This window comes from Stegodyphus dumicola, chromosome 9 (assembly GCF_044657685.1).
Source record: "Stegodyphus dumicola isolate Sdum_Otavi_A_Nest chromosome 9, ASM4465768v1".
Taxonomy (NCBI): Eukaryota; Metazoa; Arthropoda; class Arachnida; order Araneae; family Eresidae; genus Stegodyphus; species Stegodyphus dumicola.
This window is the reverse complement of record NC_140776.1, coordinates 178,575,240-178,594,762: the sequence shown is the minus strand read 5'-3', so window position 1 is coordinate 178,594,762 and position 19,523 is coordinate 178,575,240. Positions and strand designations below refer to the sequence as shown.

At 35.3% G+C, this 19,523-nt stretch overlaps 1 protein-coding gene across 1 annotated transcript in view; it reads left to right on the top strand.

Moving 5' to 3' along the window:
- The window catches only part of LOC146995570 (uncharacterized), a 790,646-nt gene that overhangs the window by 82,987 nt on the left and 688,136 nt on the right, over nt 1-19,523 (top strand). The window lies entirely within an intron of this gene.

Genomic DNA, 19,523 nt, shown 5'->3' with positions numbered 1-19,523 from the left:
ACTATATGATCCATAAAGTTCTTAAAATGCATGACTTCAGTCTGAATGCAATTTGGTTGCTTAATTTACACAGGAAAGCAGCCAAGGTAGAGTTTCCTCTGTATACGATGCCATGGCATTTAGGATTAAGCATTTGTTGAAATCATATTGCAAAAGACTACTATATGATCCATAAAGTTCTTGTAATGCATGACTTCAGTCTGAATGCAATTTGGTTGCTTAATTTACACAGGAAAGCAGCCAAGGTAGAGTTTCCTCTGTATACGATGCCATGGCATTTAGGATTAAACATTTGTTGAAATCATAATGCAAAAGACTACTATATGATCCATAAAGTTCTTGTAATGCATGACTTCAGTCTGAATGCAATTTGGTTGCTTAATTTACACAGGAAAGCAGCCAAGGTAGAGTTTCCTCTGTATACGATGCCATGGCATTTAGGATTAAACATTTGTTGAAATCATAATGCAAAAGACTACTATATGATCCATAAAGTTCTTGTAATGCATGACTTCAGTCTGAATGCAATTTGGTTGCTTAATTTACACAGGAAAGCAGCCAAGGTAGAGTTTCCTCTGTATACGATGCCATGGCATTTAGGATTAAACATTTGTTGAAATCATAATGCAAAAGATTACTATATGATCCATAAAGTTCTTAAAATGCATGACTTCAGTCTGAATGCAATTTGGTTGCTTAATTTACACAGGAAAGCAGCCAAGGTAGAGTTTCCTCTGTATACGATGCCATGGCATTTAGGATTAAGCATTTGTTGAAATCATATTGCAAAAGACTACTATATGATCCATAAAGTTCTTGTAATGCATGACTTCAGTCTGAATGCAATTTGGTTGCTTAATTTACACAGGAAAGCAGCCAAGGTAGAGTTTCCTCTGTATACGATGCCATGGCATTTAGGATTAAACATTTGTTGAAATCATAATGCAAAAGACTACTATATGATCCATAAAGTTCTTGTAATGCATGACTTCAGTCTGAATGCAATTTGGTTGCTTAATTTACACAGGAAAGCAGCCAAGGTAGAGTTTCCTCTGTATACGATGCCATGGCATTTAGGATTAAACATTTGTTGAAATCATAATGCAAAAGACTACTATATGATCCATAAAGTTCTTGTAATGCATGACTTCAGTCTGAATGCAATTTGGTTGCTTAATTTACACAGGAAAGCAGCCAAGGTAGAGTTTCCTCTGTATACGATGCCATGGCATTTAGGAGTAAACATTTGTTGAAATCATAATGCAAAAGACTACTATATGATCCATAAAGTTCTTGTAATGCATGACTTCAGTCTGAATGCAATTTGGTTGCTTAATTTACACAGGAAAGCAGCCAAGGTAGAGTTTCCTCTGTATACGATGCCATGGCATTTAGGATTAAACATTTGTTGAAATCATAATGCAAAAGACTACTATATGATCCATAAAGTTCTTGTAATGCATGACTTCAGTCTGAATGCAATTTGGTTGCTTAATTTACACAGGAAAGCAGCCAAGGTAGAGTTTCTTCTGTATACGATGCCATGGCATTTAGGATTAAGCATTTGTTGAAATCATAATGCAAAAGACTACTATATGATCCATAAAGTTCTTGTAATGCATGACTTCAGTCTGAATGCAATTTGGTTGCTTAATTTACACAGGAAAGCAGCCAAGGTAGAGTTTCCTCTGTATACGATGCCATGGCATTTAGGATTAAACATTTGTTGAAATCATAATGCAAAAGACTACTATATGATCCATAAAGTTCTTGTAATGCATGACTTCAGTCTGAATGCAATTTGGTTGCTTAATTTACACAGGAAAGCAGCCAAGGTAGAGTTTCCTCTGTATACGATGCCATGGCATTTAGGATTAAACATTTGTTGAAATCATAATGCAAAAGACTACTATATGATCCATAAAGTTCTTGTAATGCATGACTTCAGTCTGAATGCAATTTGGTTGCTTAATTTACACAGGAAAGCAGCCAAGGTAGAGTTTCCTCTGTATACGATGCCATGGCATTTAGGATTAAACATTTGTTGAAATCATAATGCAAAAGATTACTATATGATCCATAAAGTTCTTAAAATGCATGACTTCAGTCTGAATGCAATTTGGTTGCTTAATTTACACAGGAAAGCAGCCAAGGTAGAGTTTCCTCTGTATACGATGCCATGGCATTTAGGATTAAGCATTTGTTGAAATCATATTGCAAAAGACTACTATATGATCCATAAAGTTCTTGTAATGCATGACTTCAGTCTGAATGCAATTTGGTTGCTTAATTTACACAGGAAAGCAGCCAAGGTAGAGTTTCCTCTGTATACGATGCCATGGCATTTAGGATTAAACATTTGTTGAAATCATAATGCAAAAGACTACTATATGATCCATAAAGTTCTTGTAATGCATGACTTCAGTCTGAATGCAATTTGGTTGCTTAATTTACACAGGAAAGCAGCCAAGGTAGAGTTTCCTCTGTATACGATGCCATGGCATTTAGGATTAAACATTTGTTGAAATCATAATGCAAAAGACTACTATATGATCCATAAAGTTCTTGTAATGCATGACTTCAGTCTGAATGCAATTTGGTTGCTTAATTTACACAGGAAAGCAGCCAAGGTAGAGTTTCCTCTGTATACGATGCCATGGCATTTAGGAGTAAACATTTGTTGAAATCATAATGCAAAAGACTACTATATGATCCATAAAGTTCTTGTAATGCATGACTTCAGTCTGAATGCAATTTGGTTGCTTAATTTACACAGGAAAGCAGCCAAGGTAGAGTTTCCTCTGTATACGATGCCATGGCATTTAGGATTAAACATTTGTTGAAATCATAATGCAAAAGACTACTATATGATCCATAAAGTTCTTGTAATGCATGACTTCAGTCTGAATGCAATTTGGTTGCTTAATTTACACAGGAAAGCAGCCAAGGTAGAGTTTCTTCTGTATACGATGCCATGGCATTTAGGATTAAGCATTTGTTGAAATCATAATGCAAAAGACTACTATATGATCCATAAAGTTCTTGTAATGCATGACTTCAGTCTGAATGCAATTTGGTTGCTTAATTTACACAGGAAAGCAGCCAAGGTAGAGTTTCCTCTGTATACGATGCCATGGCATTTAGGATTAAACATTTGTTGAAATCATAATGCAAAAGACTACTATATGATCCATAAAGTTCTTGTAATGCATGACTTCAGTCTGAATGCAATTTGGTTGCTTAATTTACACAGGAAAGCAGCCAAGGTAGAGTTTCCTCTGTATACGATGCCATGACATTTAGGATTAAACATTTGTTGAACTCATAATGCAAAAGACTACTATATGATCCATAAAGTTCTTGTAATGCATGACTTCAGTCTGAATGCAATTTGGTTGCTTAATTTACACAGGAAAGCAGCCAAGGTAACGTTTCCTCTGTATACGATGCCATGGCATTTAGGATTAAACATTTGTTGAAATCATAATGCAAAAGATTACTATATGATCCATAAAGTTCTTGTAATGCATGACTTCAGTCTGAATGCAATTTGGTTGCTTAATTTACACAGGAAAGCAGCCAAGGTAGAGTTTCCTCTGTATACGACGCCATGGCATTTAGGATTAAGCATTTGTTGAAATCATAATGCAAAAGACTACTATATGATCCATAAAGTTCTTGTAATGCATGACTTCAGTCTGAATGCAATTTGGTTGCTTAATTTACACAGGAAAGCAGCCAAGGTAGAGTTTCCTCTCTATACGATGCCATGGCATTTAGGATTAAACACTTGTTGAAATCATAATGCGAAAGACTACTATATGATCCATAAAGTTCTTGTAATGCATGACTTCAGTCTGAATGCAATTTGGTTGCTTAATTTACACAGGAAAGCAGCCAAGGCAGAGTTTCCTCTGTATACGATGCCATGGCATTTAGGATTAAACATTTGTTGAAATCATAATGCAAAAGACTACTATATGATCCATAAAGTTCTTGTAATGCATGACTTCAGTCTGAATGCAATTTGGTTGCTTAATTTACACAGGAAAGCAGCCAAGGTAGAGTTTCCTCTGTATACGATGCCATGGCATTTAGGATTAAACATTTGTTGAAATCATAATGGAAAAGACTACTATATGATCCATAAAGTTCTTGTAATGCATGACTTCAGTCTGAATGCAATTTGGTTGCTTAATTTACACAGGAAAGCAGCCAAGGTAGAGTTTCCTCTGTATACGATGCCATGGCATTTAGGATTAAACATTTGTTGAAATCATAATGCAAAAGATTACTATATGATCCATAAAGTTCTTAAAATGCATGACTTCAGTCTGAATGCAATTTGGTTGCTTAATTTACACAGGAAAGCAGCCAAGGTAGAGTTTCCTCTGTATACGATGCCATGGCATTTAGGATTAAGCATTTGTTGAAATCATATTGCAAAAGACTACTATATGATCCATAAAGTTCTTGTAATGCATGACTTCAGTCTGAATGCAATTTGGTTGCTTAATTTGCACAGGAAAGCAGCCAAGGTAGAGTTTCCTCTGTATACGATGCCATGGCATTTAGGATTAAACATTTGTTGAAATCATAATGCAAAAGACTACTATATGATCCATAAAGTTCTTGTAATGCATGACTTCAGTCTGAATGCAATTTGGTTGCTTAATTTACACAGGAAAGCAGCCAAGGTAGAGTTTCCTCTCTATACGATGCCATGGCATTTAGGATTAAACACTTGTTGAAATCATAATGCGAAAGACTACTATATGATCCATAAAGTTCTTGTAATGCATGACTTCAGTCTGAATGCAATTTGGTTGCTTAATTTACACAGGAAAGCAGCCAAGGCAGAGTTTCCTCTGTATACGATGCCATGGCATTTAGGATTAAACATTTGTTGAAATCATAATGCAAAAGACTACTATATGATCCATAAAGTTCTTGTAATGCATGACTTCAGTCTGAATGCAATTTGGTTGCTTAATTTACACAGGAAAGCAGCCAAGGTAGAGTTTCCTCTGTATACGATGCCATGGCATTTAGGATTAAACATTTGTTGAAATCATAATGCAAAAGACTACTATATGATCCATAAAGTTCTTGTAATGCATGACTTCAGTCTGAATGCAATTTGGTTGCTTAATTTACACAGGAAAGCAGCCAAGGTAGAGTTTCCTCTGTATACGATGCCATGGCATTTAGGATTAAACATTTGTTGAAATCATAATGCAAAAGACTACTATATGATCCATAAAGTTCTTGTAATGCATGACTTCAGTCTGAATGCAATTTGGTTGCTTAATTTACACAGGAAAGCAGCCAAGGTAGAGTTTCCTCTGTATACGATGCCATGGCATTTAGGATTAAACATTTGTTGAAATCATAATGCAAAAGATTACTATATGATCCATAAAGTTCTTAAAATGCATGACTTCAGTCTGAATGCAATTTGGTTGCTTAATTTACACAGGAAAGCAGCCAAGGTAGAGTTTCCTCTGTATACGATGCCATGGCATTTAGGATTAAGCATTTGTTGAAATCATATTGCAAAAGACTACTATATGATCCATAAAGTTCTTGTAATGCATGACTTCAGTCTGAATGCAATTTGGTTGCTTAATTTACACAGGAAAGCAGCCAAGGTAGAGTTTCCTCTGTATACGATGCCATGGCATTTAGGATTAAACATTTGTTGAAATCATAATGCAAAAGACTACTATATGATCCATAAAGTTCTTGTAATGCATGACTTCAGTCTGAATGCAATTTGGTTGCTTAATTTACACAGGAAAGCAGCCAAGGTAGAGTTTCCTCTGTATACGATGCCATGGCATTTAGGATTAAACATTTGTTGAAATCATAATGCAAAAGACTACTATATGATCCATAAAGTTCTTGTAATGCATGACTTCAGTCTGAATGCAATTTGGTTGCTTAATTTACACAGGAAAGCAGCCAAGGTAGAGTTTCTTCTGTATACGATGCCATGGCATTTAGGATTAAGCATTTGTTGAAATCATAATGCAAAAGACTACTATATGATCCATAAAGTTCTTGTAATGCATGACTTCAGTCTGAATGCAATTTGGTTGCTTAATTTACACAGGAAAGCAGCCAAGGTAGAGTTTCCTCTGTATACGATGCCATGGCATTTAGGATTAAACATTTGTTGAAATCATAATGCAAAAGACTACTATATGATCCATAAAGTTCTTGTAATGCATGACTTCAGTCTGAATGCAATTTGGTTGCTTAATTTACACAGGAAAGCAGCCAAGGTAGAGTTTCCTCTGTATACGATGCCATGACATTTAGGATTAAACATTTGTTAAACTCATAATGCAAAAGACTACTATATGATCCATAAAGTTCTTGTAATGCATGACTTCAGTCTGAATGCAATTTGGTTGCTTAATTTACACAGGAAAGCAGCCAAGGTAACGTTTCCTCTGTATACGATGCCATGGCATTTAGGATTAAACATTTGTTGAAATCATAATGCAAAAGATTACTATATGATCCATAAAGTTCTTGTAATGCATGACTTCAGTCTGAATGCAATTTGGTTGCTTAATTTACACAGGAAAGCAGCCAAGGTAGAGTTTCCTCTGTATACGACGCCATGGCATTTAGGATTAAGCATTTGTTGAAATCATAATGCAAAAGACTACTATATGATCCATAAAGTTCTTGTAATGCATGACTTCAGTCTGAATGCAATTTGGTTGCTTAATTTACACAGGAAAGCAGCCAAGGTAGAGTTTCCTCTCTATACGATGCCATGGCATTTAGGATTAAACACTTGTTGAAATCATAATGCGAAAGACTACTATATGATCCATAAAGTTCTTGTAATGCATGACTTCAGTCTGAATGCAATTTGGTTGCTTAATTTACACAGGAAAGCAGCCAAGGCAGAGTTTCCTCTGTATACGATGCCATGGCATTTAGGATTAAACATTTGTTGAAATCATAATGCAAAAGACTACTATATGATCCATAAAGTTCTTGTAATGCATGACTTCAGTCTGAATGCAATTTGGTTGCTTAATTTACACAGGAAAGCAGCCAAGGTAGAGTTTCCTCTGTATACGATGCCATGGCATTTAGGATTAAACATTTGTTGAAATCATAATGGAAAAGACTACTATATGATCCATAAAGTTCTTGTAATGCATGACTTCAGTCTGAATGCAATTTGGTTGCTTAATTTACACAGGAAAGCAGCCAAGGTAGAGTTTCCTCTGTATACGATGCCATGGCATTTAGGATTAAACATTTGTTGAAATCATAATGCAAAAGATTACTATATGATCCATAAAGTTCTTAAAATGCATGACTTCAGTCTGAATGCAATTTGGTTGCTTAATTTACACAGGAAAGCAGCCAAGGTAGAGTTTCCTCTGTATACGATGCCATGGCATTTAGGATTAAGCATTTGTTGAAATCATATTGCAAAAGACTACTATATGATCCATAAAGTTCTTGTAATGCATGACTTCAGTCTGAATGCAATTTGGTTGCTTAATTTGCACAGGAAAGCAGCCAAGGTAGAGTTTCCTCTGTATACGATGCCATGGCATTTAGGATTAAACATTTGTTGAAATCATAATGCAAAAGACTACTATATGATCCATAAAGTTCTTGTAATGCATGACTTCAGTCTGAATGCAATTTGGTTGCTTAATTTACACAGGAAAGCAGCCAAGGTAGAGTTTCCTCTCTATACGATGCCATGGCATTTAGGATTAAACACTTGTTGAAATCATAATGCGAAAGACTACTATATGATCCATAAAGTTCTTGTAATGCATGACTTCAGTCTGAATGCAATTTGGTTGCTTAATTTACACAGGAAAGCAGCCAAGGCAGAGTTTCCTCTGTATACGATGCCATGGCATTTAGGATTAAACATTTGTTGAAATCATAATGCAAAAGACTACTATATGATCCATAAAGTTCTTGTAATGCATGACTTCAGTCTGAATGCAATTTGGTTGCTTAATTTACACAGGAAAGCAGCCAAGGTAGAGTTCCCTCTGTATACGATGCCATGGCATTTAGGATTAAACATTTGTTGAAATCATAATGCAAAAGACTACTATATGATCCATAAAGTTCTTGTAATGCATGACTTCAGTCTGAATGCAATTTGGTTGCTTAATTTACACAGGAAAGCAGCCAAGGTAGAGTTTCCTCTGTATACGATGCCATGGCATTTAGGATTAAACATTTGTTGAAATCATAATGCAAAAGACTACTATATGATCCATAAAGTTCTTGTAATGCATGACTTCAGTCTGAATGCAATTTGGTTGCTTAATTTACACAGGAAAGCAGCCAAGGTAGAGTTTCCTCTGTATACGATGCCATGGCATTTAGGATTAAACATTTGTTGAAATCATAATGCAAAAGATTACTATATGATCCATAAAGTTCTTAAAATGCATGACTTCAGTCTGAATGCAATTTGGTTGCTTAATTTACACAGGAAAGCAGCCAAGGTAGAGTTTCCTCTGTATACGATGCCATGGCATTTAGGATTAAGCATTTGTTGAAATCATATTGCAAAAGACTACTATATGATCCATAAAGTTCTTGTAATGCATGACTTCAGTCTGAATGCAATTTGGTTGCTTAATTTACACAGGAAAGCAGCCAAGGTAGAGTTTCCTCTGTATACGATGCCATGGCATTTAGGATTAAACATTTGTTGAAATCATAATGCAAAAGACTACTATATGATCCATAAAGTTCTTGTAATGCATGACTTCAGTCTGAATGCAATTTGGTTGCTTAATTTACACAGGAAAGCAGCCAAGGTAGAGTTTCCTCTGTATACGATGCCATGGCATTTAGGATTAAACATTTGTTGAAATCATAATGCAAAAGACTACTATATGATCCATAAAGTTCTTGTAATGCATGACTTCAGTCTGAATGCAATTTGGTTGCTTAATTTACACAGGAAAGCAGCCAAGGTAGAGTTTCCTCTGTATACGATGCCATGGCATTTAGGAGTAAACATTTGTTGAAATCATAATGCAAAAGACTACTATATGATCCATAAAGTTCTTGTAATGCATGACTTCAGTCTGAATGCAATTTGGTTGCTTAATTTACACAGGAAAGCAGCCAAGGTAGAGTTTCCTCTGTATACGATGCCATGGCATTTAGGATTAAACATTTGTTGAAATCATAATGCAAAAGACTACTATATGATCCATAAAGTTCTTGTAATGCATGACTTCAGTCTGAATGCAATTTGGTTGCTTAATTTACACAGGAAAGCAGCCAAGGTAGAGTTTCTTCTGTATACGATGCCATGGCATTTAGGATTAAGCATTTGTTGAAATCATAATGCAAAAGACTACTATATGATCCATAAAGTTCTTGTAATGCATGACTTCAGTCTGAATGCAATTTGGTTGCTTAATTTACACAGGAAAGCAGCCAAGGTAGAGTTTCCTCTGTATACGATGCCATGGCATTTAGGATTAAACATTTGTTGAAATCATAATGCAAAAGACTACTATATGATCCATAAAGTTCTTGTAATGCATGACTTCAGTCTGAATGCAATTTGGTTGCTTAATTTACACAGGAAAGCAGCCAAGGTAGAGTTTCCTCTGTATACGATGCCATGGCATTTAGGATTAAACATTTGTTGAAATCATAATGCAAAAGACTACTATATGATCCATAAAGTTCTTGTAATGCATGACTTCAGTCTGAATGCAATTTGGTTGCTTAATTTACACAGGAAAGCAGCCAAGGTAGAGTTTCCTCTGTATACGATGCCATGGCATTTAGGATTAAACATTTGTTGAAATCATAATGCAAAAGATTACTATATGATCCATAAAGTTCTTAAAATGCATGACTTCAGTCTGAATGCAATTTGGTTGCTTAATTTACACAGGAAAGCAGCCAAGGTAGAGTTTCCTCTGTATACGATGCCATGGCATTTAGGATTAAGCATTTGTTGAAATCATATTGCAAAAGACTACTATATGATCCATAAAGTTCTTGTAATGCATGACTTCAGTCTGAATGCAATTTGGTTGCTTAATTTACACAGGAAAGCAGCCAAGGTAGAGTTTCCTCTGTATACGATGCCATGGCATTTAGGATTAAACATTTGTTGAAATCATAATGCAAAAGACTACTATATGATCCATAAAGTTCTTGTAATGCATGACTTCAGTCTGAATGCAATTTGGTTGCTTAATTTACACAGGAAAGCAGCCAAGGTAGAGTTTCCTCTGTATACGATGCCATGGCATTTAGGATTAAACATTTGTTGAAATCATAATGCAAAAGACTACTATATGATCCATAAAGTTCTTGTAATGCATGACTTCAGTCTGAATGCAATTTGGTTGCTTAATTTACACAGGAAAGCAGCCAAGGTAGAGTTTCCTCTGTATACGATGCCATGGCATTTAGGAGTAAACATTTGTTGAAATCATAATGCAAAAGACTACTATATGATCCATAAAGTTCTTGTAATGCATGACTTCAGTCTGAATGCAATTTGGTTGCTTAATTTACACAGGAAAGCAGCCAAGGTAGAGTTTCCTCTGTATACGATGCCATGGCATTTAGGATTAAACATTTGTTGAAATCATAATGCAAAAGACTACTATATGATCCATAAAGTTCTTGTAATGCATGACTTCAGTCTGAATGCAATTTGGTTGCTTAATTTACACAGGAAAGCAGCCAAGGTAGAGTTTCTTCTGTATACGATGCCATGGCATTTAGGATTAAGCATTTGTTGAAATCATAATGCAAAAGACTACTATATGATCCATAAAGTTCTTGTAATGCATGACTTCAGTCTGAATGCAATTTGGTTGCTTAATTTACACAGGAAAGCAGCCAAGGTAGAGTTTCCTCTGTATACGATGCCATGGCATTTAGGATTAAACATTTGTTGAAATCATAATGCAAAAGACTACTATATGATCCATAAAGTTCTTGTAATGCATGACTTCAGTCTGAATGCAATTTGGTTGCTTAATTTACACAGGAAAGCAGCCAAGGTAGAGTTTCCTCTGTATACGATGCCATGACATTTAGGATTAAACATTTGTTGAACTCATAATGCAAAAGACTACTATATGATCCATAAAGTTCTTGTAATGCATGACTTCAGTCTGAATGCAATTTGGTTGCTTAATTTACACAGGAAAGCAGCCAAGGTAACGTTTCCTCTGTATACGATGCCATGGCATTTAGGATTAAACATTTGTTGAAATCATAATGCAAAAGATTACTATATGATCCATAAAGTTCTTGTAATGCATGACTTCAGTCTGAATGCAATTTGGTTGCTTAATTTACACAGGAAAGCAGCCAAGGTAGAGTTTCCTCTGTATACGACGCCATGGCATTTAGGATTAAGCATTTGTTGAAATCATAATGCAAAAGACTACTATATGATCCATAAAGTTCTTGTAATGCATGACTTCAGTCTGAATGCAATTTGGTTGCTTAATTTACACAGGAAAGCAGCCAAGGTAGAGTTTCCTCTCTATACGATGCCATGGCATTTAGGATTAAACACTTGTTGAAATCATAATGCGAAAGACTACTATATGATCCATAAAGTTCTTGTAATGCATGACTTCAGTCTGAATGCAATTTGGTTGCTTAATTTACACAGGAAAGCAGCCAAGGCAGAGTTTCCTCTGTATACGATGCCATGGCATTTAGGATTAAACATTTGTTGAAATCATAATGCAAAAGACTACTATATGATCCATAAAGTTCTTGTAATGCATGACTTCAGTCTGAATGCAATTTGGTTGCTTAATTTACACAGGAAAGCAGCCAAGGTAGAGTTTCCTCTGTATACGATGCCATGGCATTTAGGATTAAACATTTGTTGAAATCATAATGGAAAAGACTACTATATGATCCATAAAGTTCTTGTAATGCATGACTTCAGTCTGAATGCAATTTGGTTGCTTAATTTACACAGGAAAGCAGCCAAGGTAGAGTTTCCTCTGTATACGATGCCATGGCATTTAGGATTAAACATTTGTTGAAATCATAATGCAAAAGATTACTATATGATCCATAAAGTTCTTAAAATGCATGACTTCAGTCTGAATGCAATTTGGTTGCTTAATTTACACAGGAAAGCAGCCAAGGTAGAGTTTCCTCTGTATACGATGCCATGGCATTTAGGATTAAGCATTTGTTGAAATCATATTGCAAAAGACTACTATATGATCCATAAAGTTCTTGTAATGCATGACTTCAGTCTGAATGCAATTTGGTTGCTTAATTTGCACAGGAAAGCAGCCAAGGTAGAGTTTCCTCTGTATACGATGCCATGGCATTTAGGATTAAACATTTGTTGAAATCATAATGCAAAAGACTACTATATGATCCATAAAGTTCTTGTAATGCATGACTTCAGTCTGAATGCAATTTGGTTGCTTAATTTACACAGGAAAGCAGCCAAGGTAGAGTTTCCTCTGTATACGATGCCATGGCATTTAGGATTAAACATTTGTTGAAATCATAATGCAAAAGACTACTATATGATCCATAAAGTTCTTGTAATGCATGACTTCAGTCTGAATGCAATTTGGTTGCTTAATTTACACAGGAAAGCAGCCAAGGTAGAGTTTCCTCTGTATACGATGCCATGGCATTTAGGATTAAACATTTGTTGAAATCATAATGCAAAAGATTACTATATGATCCATAAAGTTCTTAAAATGCATGACTTCAGTCTGAATGCAATTTGGTTGCTTAATTTACACAGGAAAGCAGCCAAGGTAGAGTTTCCTCTGTATACGATGCCATGGCATTTAGGATTAAGCATTTGTTGAAATCATATTGCAAAAGACTACTATATGATCCATAAAGTTCTTGTAATGCATGACTTCAGTCTGAATGCAATTTGGTTGCTTAATTTACACAGGAAAGCAGCCAAGGTAGAGTTTCCTCTGTATACGATGCCATGGCATTTAGGATTAAACATTTGTTGAAATCATAATGCAAAAGACTACTATATGATCCATAAAGTTCTTGTAATGCATGACTTCAGTCTGAATGCAATTTGGTTGCTTAATTTACACAGGAAAGCAGCCAAGGTAGAGTTTCCTCTGTATACGATGCCATGGCATTTAGGATTAAACATTTGTTGAAATCATAATGCAAAAGACTACTATATGATCCATAAAGTTCTTGTAATGCATGACTTCAGTCTGAATGCAATTTGGTTGCTTAATTTACACAGGAAAGCAGCCAAGGTAGAGTTTCCTCTGTATACGATGCCATGGCATTTAGGAGTAAACATTTGTTGAAATCATAATGCAAAAGACTACTATATGATCCATAAAGTTCTTGTAATGCATGACTTCAGTCTGAATGCAATTTGGTTGCTTAATTTACACAGGAAAGCAGCCAAGGTAGAGTTTCCTCTGTATACGATGCCATGGCATTTAGGATTAAACATTTGTTGAAATCATAATGCAAAAGACTACTATATGATCCATAAAGTTCTTGTAATGCATGACTTCAGTCTGAATGCAATTTGGTTGCTTAATTTACACAGGAAAGCAGCCAAGGTAGAGTTTCTTCTGTATACGATGCCATGGCATTTAGGATTAAGCATTTGTTGAAATCATAATGCAAAAGACTACTATATGATCCATAAAGTTCTTGTAATGCATGACTTCAGTCTGAATGCAATTTGGTTGCTTAATTTACACAGGAAAGCAGCCAAGGTAGAGTTTCCTCTGTATACGATGCCATGGCATTTAGGATTAAACATTTGTTGAAATCATAATGCAAAAGACTACTATATGATCCATAAAGTTCTTGTAATGCATGACTTCAGTCTGAATGCAATTTGGTTGCTTAATTTACACAGGAAAGCAGCCAAGGTAGAGTTTCCTCTGTATACGATGCCATGGCATTTAGGATTAAACATTTGTTGAAATCATAATGCAAAAGACTACTATATGATCCATAAAGTTCTTGTAATGCATGACTTCAGTCTGAATGCAATTTGGTTGCTTAATTTACACAGGAAAGCAGCCAAGGTAGAGTTTCCTCTGTATACGATGCCATGGCATTTAGGATTAAACATTTGTTGAAATCATAATGCAAAAGATTACTATATGATCCATAAAGTTCTTAAAATGCATGACTTCAGTCTGAATGCAATTTGGTTGCTTAATTTACACAGGAAAGCAGCCAAGGTAGAGTTTCCTCTGTATACGATGCCATGGCATTTAGGATTAAGCATTTGTTGAAATCATATTGCAAAAGACTACTATATGATCCATAAAGTTCTTGTAATGCATGACTTCAGTCTGAATGCAATTTGGTTGCTTAATTTACACAGGAAAGCAGCCAAGGTAGAGTTTCCTCTGTATACGATGCCATGGCATTTAGGATTAAACATTTGTTGAAATCATAATGCAAAAGACTACTATATGATCCATAAAGTTCTTGTAATGCATGACTTCAGTCTGAATGCAATTTGGTTGCTTAATTTACACAGGAAAGCAGCCAAGGTAGAGTTTCCTCTGTATACGATGCCATGGCATTTAGGATTAAACATTTGTTGAAATCATAATGCAAAAGACTACTATATGATCCATAAAGTTCTTGTAATGCATGACTTCAGTCTGAATGCAATTTGGTTGCTTAATTTACACAGGAAAGCAGCCAAGGTAGAGTTTCCTCTGTATACGATGCCATGGCATTTAGGAGTAAACATTTGTTGAAATCATAATGCAAAAGACTACTATATGATCCATAAAGTTCTTGTAATGCATGACTTCAGTCTGAATGCAATTTGGTTGCTTAATTTACACAGGAAAGCAGCCAAGGTAGAGTTTCCTCTGTATACGATGCCATGGCATTTAGGATTAAACATTTGTTGAAATCATAATGCAAAAGACTACTATATGATCCATAAAGTTCTTGTAATGCATGACTTCAGTCTGAATGCAATTTGGTTGCTTAATTTACACAGGAAAGCAGCCAAGGTAGAGTTTCTTCTGTATACGATGCCATGGCATTTAGGATTAAGCATTTGTTGAAATCATAATGCAAAAGACTACTATATGATCCATAAAGTTCTTGTAATGCATGACTTCAGTCTGAATGCAATTTGGTTGCTTAATTTACACAGGAAAGCAGCCAAGGTAGAGTTTCCTCTGTATACGATGCCATGGCATTTAGGATTAAACATTTGTTGAAATCATAATGCAAAAGACTACTATATGATCCATAAAGTTCTTGTAATGCATGACTTCAGTCTGAATGCAATTTGGTTGCTTAATTTACACAGGAAAGCAGCCAAGGTAGAGTTTCCTCTGTATACGATGCCATGACATTTAGGATTAAACATTTGTTGAACTCATAATGCAAAAGACTACTATATGATCCATAAAGTTCTTGTAATGCATGACTTCAGTCTGAATGCAATTTGGTTGCTTAATTTACACAGGAAAGCAGCCAAGGTAACGTTTCCTCTGTATACGATGCCATGGCATTTAGGATTAAACATTTGTTGAAATCATAATGCAAAAGATTACTATATGATCCATAAAGTTCTTGTAATGCATGACTTCAGTCTGAATGCAATTTGGTTGCTTAATTTACACAGGAAAGCAGCCAAGGTAGAGTTTCCTCTGTATACGACGCCATGGCATTTAGGATTAAGCATTTGTTGAAATCATAATGCAAAAGACTACTATATGATCCATAAAGTTCTTGTAATGCATGACTTCAGTCTGAATGCAATTTGGTTGCTTAATTTACACAGGAAAGCAGCCAAGGTAGAGTTTCCTCTGTATACGATGCCATGGCATTTAGGATTAAACATTTGTTGAAATCATAATGCAAAAGACTACTATATGATCCATAAAGTTCTTGTAATGCATGACTTCAGTCTGAATGCAATTTGGTTGCTTAATTTACACAGGAAAGCAGCCAAGGTAGAGTTTCCTCTGTATACGATGCCATGGCATTTAGGATTAAACATTTGTTGAAATCATAATGCAAAAGACTACTATATGATCCATAAAGTTCTTGTAATGCATGACTTCAGTCTGAATGCAATTTGGTTGCTTAATTTACACAGGAAAGCAGCCAAGGTAGAGTTTCCTCTGTATACGATGCCATGGCATTTAGGATTAAACATTTGTTGAAATCATAATGCAAAAGACTACTATATGATCCATAAAGTTCTTGTAATGCATGACTTCAGTCTGAATGCAATTTGGTTGCTTAATTTACACAGGAAAGCAGCCAAGGTAGAGTTTCTTCTGTATACGATGCCATGGCATTTAGGATTAAGCATTTGTTGAAATCATAATGCAAAAGACTACTATATGATCCATAAAGTTCTTGTAATGCATGACTTCAGTCTGAATGCAATTTGGTTGCTTAATTTACACAGGAAAGCAGCCAAGGTAGAGTTTCCTCTGTATACGATGCCATGGCATTTAGGATTAAACATTTGTTGAAATCATAATGCAAAAGACTACTATATGATCCATAAAGTTCTTGTAATGCATGACTTCAGTCTGAATGCAATTTGGTTGCTTAATTTACACAGGAAAGCAGCCAAGGTAGAGTTTCCTCTGTATACGATGCCATGGCATTTAGGATTAAACATTTGTTGAACTCATAATGCAAAAGACTACTATATGATCCATAAAGTTCTTGTAATGCATGACTTCAGTCTGAATGCAATTTGGTTGCTTAATTTACACAGGAAAGCAGCCAAGGTAACGTTTCCTCTGTATACGATGCCATGGCATTTAGGATTAAACATTTGTTGAAATCATAATGCAAAAGATTACTATATGATCCATAAAGTTCTTGTAATGCATGACTTCAGTCTGAATGCAATTTGGTTGCTTAATTTACACAGGAAAGCAGCCAAGGTAGAGTTTCCTCTGTATACGATGCCATGGCATTTAGGATTAAACATTTGTTGAAATCATAATGCAAAAGACTACTATATGATCCATAAAGTTCTTGTAATGCATGACTTCAGTCTGAATGCAATTTGGTTGCTTAATTTACACAGGAAAGCAGCCAAGGTAGAGTTTCCTCTGTATACGATGCCATGGCATTTAGGATTAAGCATTTGTTGAACTCATAATGCAAAAGACTACTATATGATCCATAAAGTTCTTGTAATGCATGACTTCAGTCTGAATGCAATTTGGTTGCTTAATTTACACAGGAAAGCAGCCAAGGTAACGTTTCCTCTGTATACGATGCCATGGCATTTAGGATTAAACATTTGTTGAAATCATAATGCAAAAGATTACTATATGATCCATAAAGTTCTTGTAATGCATGACTTCAGTCTGAATGCAATTTGGTTGCTTAATTTACACAGGAAAGCAGCCAAGGTAGAGTTTCCTCTGTATACGACGCCATGGCATTTAGGATTAAGCATTTGTTGAAATCATAATGCAAAAGACTACTATATGATCCATAAAGTTCTTGTAATGCATGACTTCAGTCTGAATGCAATTTGGTTGCTTAATTTACACAGGAAAGCAGCCAAGGTAGAGTTTCCTCTGTATACGATGCCATAGCATTTAGGATTAAACATTTGTTGAAATCATAATGCAAAAGACTACTATATGATCCATAAAGTTCTTGTAATGCATGACTTCAGTCTGAATGCAATTTGGTTGCTTAATTTACACAGGAAAGCAGCCAAGGTAGAGTTTCCTCTGTATACGATGCCATGGCATTTAGGATTAAACATTTGTTGAAATCATAATGCAAAAGATTACTATATGATCCATAAAGTTCTTGTAATGCATGACTTCAGTCTGAATGCAATTTGGTTGCTTAATTTACACAGGAAAGCAGCCAAGGTAGAGTTTCCTCTGTATACGACGCCATGGCATTTAGGATTAAGCATTTGTTGAAATCATAATGCAAAAGACTACTATATGATCCATAAAGTTCTTGTAATGCATGACTTCAGTCTGAATGCAATTTGGTTGCTTAATTTACACAGGAAAGCAGCCAAGGTAGAGTTTCCTCTGTATACGATGCCATGGCATTTAGGATTAAACATTTGTTGAAATCATAATGCAAAAGACTACTATATGATCCATAAAGTTCTTGTAATGCATGACTTCAATCTGAATGCAATTTGGTTGCTTAATTTACATAGCAAAGCAGCCAAGGTAGAGTTTCCTCTGTATACAATGCCATGACATTTAAGATTAATCATTTGTTGAAATCATAATGCAAAAAACTACTATATGATCTATAAAGCTTTTATAAAGCACGGCTTCAATCTGAATGCAAGTTGGTTGCTTAATTTACATAGCAAAGCAGCCAAGGTAGAGTTTCCTCTGTATACAATTCCATGACATTTAAGATTAATCATTTGTTGAAATCATAATGCAAAAGACTACTATATGATCCATAAAGTTCTTGTAATGCATGACTTCAGTCTGAATGCAATTTGGTTGCTTAATTTACACAGGAAAGCAGCCAAGGTAGAGTTTCCTCTGTATACGATGCCATGGCATTTAGGATTAAACATTTGTTGAAATCATAATGCAAAAGACTACTATATGATCCATAAAGTTCTTGTAATGCATGACTTCAGTCTGAATGCAATTTGGTTGCTTAATTTACACAGGAAAGCAGCCAAGGTAGAGTTTCCTCTGTATACGATGCCATGGCATTTAGGATTAAACATTTGTTGAAATCATAATACAAAAGACTACTATATGATCCTTAAAGCTTTTATAATGCACGGCTTCAATCTGAATGCAAGTTGGTTGCTTAATTTACATAGCAAAGCAGCCAAGGTAGAGTTTCCTCTGTATACAATGCCGTGACATTTAAGATTAATCATTTGTTGAATTCATAATGCAAAAGACTACTATATGATCCATAAAGTTCTTGTAATGCATGACTTCAGTCTGAATGCAATTTGGTTGCTTAATTTACACAGGAAAGCAGCCAAGGTAGAGTTTCCTCTGTATACGATGCCATGGCATTTAGGATTAAACATTTGTTGAAATCATAATGCAAAAGACTACTATATGATCCATAAAGTTCTTGTAATGCATGACTTCAGTCTGAATGCAATTTGGCTGCTTAATTTACACAGGAAAGCAGCCATGGTAGAGTTTCCTCTGTATACGATGCCATGGCATTTAGGATTAAACATTTGTTGAAATCATAATACAAAAGACTACTATATGATCCTTAAAGCTTTTATAAAGCGCGGCTTGAATCTGAATGCAAATTGGTTGCTTAATTTACATAGCAAAGCAGCCAAGGCAGAGTTTCCTCTGTATGCGATGCCATGGCATTTTGGATTAAACATTTGTTGAAATCATAATGTAAAAGACTACTATATGATCCATAAAGCTCTTATAAAGCACGGCTTCAATCTGAATGCACGTTGGTTGCTTAATTTACATAGCAAAGGAACCAAGGTAGAGTTTCCTCTCTATACAATGCCATGAAATTTAAGA